Source organism: Carcharodon carcharias, chromosome 2, assembly GCF_017639515.1.
Source record: "Carcharodon carcharias isolate sCarCar2 chromosome 2, sCarCar2.pri, whole genome shotgun sequence".
Classification (NCBI taxonomy): Eukaryota; Metazoa; Chordata; class Chondrichthyes; order Lamniformes; family Lamnidae; genus Carcharodon; species Carcharodon carcharias.
In genome coordinates this window covers 46,851,279-46,855,741 of record NC_054468.1, presented here as the reverse complement: position 1 = coordinate 46,855,741, position 4,463 = coordinate 46,851,279, and the positions used below count along the sequence as shown (strand labels likewise).

Genomic DNA, 4,463 nt, shown 5'->3' with positions numbered 1-4,463 from the left:
ATTATGGGCTGATACTTCTGTGACAAGTAGATTGGTGAAGATGAGGTCAAATAGGCTTTTCCCTCTTGTTGGTTCCCTCACCACCTTCTGCAGACCCAGTCTAGCAGCTATATCCTTTAGGAGCCGGCTAGCTCGGTCATCAAGCCGCTCTTGATGATGGACTGTGAAGTCCCTCACCCAGAGTACATTCTGTGTCAGAGATACCCTCAGTGCCTTCTCCAAGCAGTGTTAAACATGGAAGAGCACTGATTCATCAGTTGAGGGAGGGTGGCATCTGGTAATCAGCAGGAGGTTTCCTTGCCCATGTTTGACCTGATGCCATGAGACTTCATGGGATCCAGAATAGGTGTTGAGAACTCCAGGGCAACTCCCTCCCAATTGTATACCACTGTGCTTCCATCTCTGGTGGCCCTGTTGTTTGGGACAGGACTTACCCAGAGTTGGTGATAGTGGTGTCTGGGACATTATCTGTAAGGTATGATTCCGGGAGTATGACTAGGTCAAGCTATTATTTGACTAGTCTGTGAGACAGCTCTCCCAATTATTCATGTCTGATCCTTGACAGTAAGTGTTGACAAGCTATCCCAATGTGCAGGGCATCACAGAAAAGCCCACTCCTGTCATGCCCTGACATGCACAGACATGCTTCCAGCACAGATCACTGAATAGAGATCAAAGGTATGGAATCATAGAATGTTGTTCCAGAGAAACAGGCCTTTAGGTGTCCATCAGTTCTGGTCTTATTCACAGGCTATCTAGTCTGATTCCACTTCTTGATCACTCCCATACTCTTTAATATCCCGTTTTTTTCAAGTATCGGGCTGATTTTCTTTTCATTAACATAGGGCCATGAATATCAGTTAGAAGAGATTGATGTTAGCTTATATTGTTTCAGCTAATTTGACGGAGACTGGGATTCAGGGAATTATTGATCTGTACCGTTCCATTTTTCATTATATAATCTCACTGGGCCACAAGAGAGTGTAATTGGGGCATGTATCTCAATGTTCTACACAAAGATGGACAAATTTGAGTCACTGAGGCCCAACTTCAGTATTCTGTGATCCCCAGTTATTGCATCAATCTTCCCTTCCCGTTTTTAGAAATGCAAATCTTCCTTTCAGACAATTGTTTTTACTTGTCAGCAATTCAGCAAGAAATATTAATGAAGAATCTCCTGTCATAACATTTCAAATTTGGTTAATTGTATTACTAATTGGTTCAAAAAAGCAAAAGCTTCCTATTTGTTCTGAAGAAGCTGATTGTGTCAGTTATCTGTAGATGTAGTAAGAATTTGTAAGATGGATTTTACTTGCTAGATGTTTACAGTTTATGCTTAATATAAGTTTATGTCACCGGCAGTATAGAAATTGAGTATTGATGAAAATAAGAAACATGCTGTCAAAGCTTTTCATTGTGCACTCATCAGTTCAGATGCAAAAATGCCAAATTTCAAAGGGAGCAACAATTTATACTGCATGAGTAAAGGGTGCTGATTGGTTGGCAAGTCAACTCTGATTAGTCAAGATGTTGCCATGGGGAATGCACCAGGGAATTATTACCCTATGCTTTTGTTTAATTCAAAAAAGGTGCAATGCCTGGACATTTTCCTTGTGCCTGCAGAGGACAGGTCCATGCATATGAACATGTGTAGCTTCTAGCAAGTGAGCCATATCGCAAGCCCAACTGATAAACTTAAATTGGTCATTAGTGTAATTCTTAGCACACTCGGGGTTGTTTAGCAAGTGCTGCTGAATCATGGAATCACATCTAATGTTAGACATTCTCCTCTTGAGTTTTGAAAGCACGGGCTGGTTGAGTGCAGTCAATACTCTGCCTATTACAAACAGCTGAACGGACATGCTGTTTTATATGGTCTGCCAGTCATTGGGACGTATGCCATACTTATCTAACATGCAGTGGTAACATAAGTGATATTTTCACTAACAAGAAATCAAAAAGACTGAGATGAGGAGACATTTCTTTACCAAGAGAGTGGTGAGCCTGTGGAATTCACTCCCACAGAAAGTAGTTGAGGCCAAAACATTCTATGTTTTCAAGAAGGAGTTAGATACAGCTCTTGGGGCGAAAGGGATCAAAGGATATGGGGAGAAAGCAAGAGCAGTCTATTGAGTTGGATGATCGCCATGGCCTACTCCGGTTCCTATTTTCTATGTTTCTATGTAAGACGTTTTGCCTACCACACAAATGAGTAATATTGTAGAAGAATTTCAGTGCTGGTGTGATGAGCGCAAGCTGAAAAGTCCCAACCTCATGTCTCTTTTTTCAGCAATAATAAAAAACATTGCAACAGCATATTATTTCTCAAGCAATTTTAAGCACTGGAAATTCAAACCACCTCATAATAATCAGTTCTGACAATTATGCAAAGAAAGGCTTAAAAATACCGATAAATTTCATCTCATGAAAAAACTTGTTACTGCTTTAACCCTCTTAGCTGTGTCAATTTGTGTTTGTCTCAGGCGTTTTTGCGCTTTATATATTATGTACCAAATTGTATTTTAAAATGTGGAATAAAAAACCCAAAGTGGAGGCTGCAATGAAATGTAAGAAGCATATAAATTATAAAATAAGTTCTGAAGATACTATGAAAAATTAAAAGAGGCACAAGCCAACCAATAAGGTAATATGAGTCTATAGTGATTAGCCAGGCAGTATACACTTAGGGGAGGATTTTCCAGTCGTCGGGCAGGCGCAGCTGGTGGGCAGGCCCAGGAGTGGCCATGCAACAGTCTACCACCCGCGATCGGGCCACAAGCGCAATTTCACACTGGATGGCCAATTAACGGCCAGCCAGTGTGAACCTCGTGCTGAAACGCTCAGCGCTGCCTGGGTAGGGGCAGGAGGAAGATGAGTGTGGACATCAGCACATGCGCGTGGGTGCGCTCACAGAAAGCCCCCTGAAGGCACAGAGCTGCCTCAGGCAGCTGAAGATTTCTAACATTACAAATAAAGGTTTTAAAATGAAGGCACGTATGTGTCACCCCATGTGACTCTGTCATGTGACATGTGGAAAATGAGATTTTAAATTTTTTATTTTATTTTTAATTAACATTGGAAACCTCACCTGCACGTGGATGAGGTTTCCTCAAAAACCCAAAGGCCGCTTGACATTTTCGCCAACTGAATGGTCGGACAGGCAGCAAAAAATTAAATTAAATGAATTTATTAAGAGCCTAAATAGGCCACTTAATTGCTGGCGAGCATGCTGCTGCTTCTCGCGTGTGCCCGCCCAGCGAAATAATGCGAGAGTGTGCAATGACGTTGGGACACTCGCCTAACGTCATCATGCACTAGTTTACTCCCACCCGGAGCAGGCATCGCCCGCCCTCGGGATGAAAAACTCAGCCCTTAATTTTCAGCAAATGTCGCACAGAGGCCAGGATTTTTACCTTGTCTGGTGGGCACGGCGGGCAGGTCCTGGAGCGGTCGTGAAGCCAACTGCCACCCGTAATCGGGCCCTGACTGCGGTTTCACGCTGGCTGGCCAATTAACAGCCAGCTACTGTGAACCGCGTGCTGCAGTGCTCAGTGCTGCCGGGGTGGGAGGGGAAGGAGGGGGAGGTTGGGAGGAGGGTGAGGGCGGGAGTTCACGCATGCGTGCAAGTGCGTGCACAGAGCTGCCCCAGGGAGCTGAAGATTTATAACATTAAAAATAAAAAAGTTAGCAATATTAAAAACATTTCCCCTCCTGTGACTCTGTCACACGTTCTGAATGAATTTTAAAAATTTTAATTACGTTTTTAATAGCTGTTGGAAATCTTAGCACTCTCGCGGATGAGGTTTCCTAAAATATTCAAAGGCTGCTTGGCCTTTTCGCCTGCCCGCCAACCATAAGGTTGTGTTTTTCAGTCTGTTGCAGAGTTTTACTTGGAGCTGGTGCGCTTGGTCACCGCCTTTGTCCCTTCCGACACGTCGTGCTTGGCCAGTTACCCCGGGCAGCAGCAGACGCACAGCGGCCTGGATCTCCCGGTAGCTGATGATGATGCTGCGCTTGTTGTAATGGGCCGGGCGGGAAGCCTCACCTGCGATGCACTTGAAAATATCATTCACGAATGTGTTCATGATGCTCATGGCCTTTGAGGAGATGCCGGTGTCAGCATGAACCTGCTTCACCACTTTGTAGGTGTAAATGGAGTAACTCTCCTTCCTCAACCTTTGCTGCTTCTTCTTGCCCGGCTTCTTTAAAGCTTTCTTTGCTCTCTTGTTGTGTGCTGATTTCTTCTCCCAGACCATCTTCAATTTCAGACATCGATGTACGGGCAAAAAATTTCATTCAATTAGAACTTCAAATGCCTTAATAGGCCTGTTAATTGTCTGCAGACGTGCTGCCGACTGCCGCATGCGTCCTCTGACCAAAATATCGCACGAGCGAGTGATGACATGGGGACAATCGCCAGGCATCATTGTGTATCATTTTATGCTCGAGCAGGTCAGGCATGC

The 4,463-nt window shown here is 44.1% G+C and overlaps 1 pseudogene; it reads right to left on the bottom strand.

Moving 5' to 3' along the window:
* Positions 1–3,886: 3,886 nt before the first annotated feature.
* LOC121287317 lies at positions 3,887–4,256 on the bottom strand (annotated as a pseudogene).
* Positions 4,257–4,463: the final 207 nt, after the last annotated feature.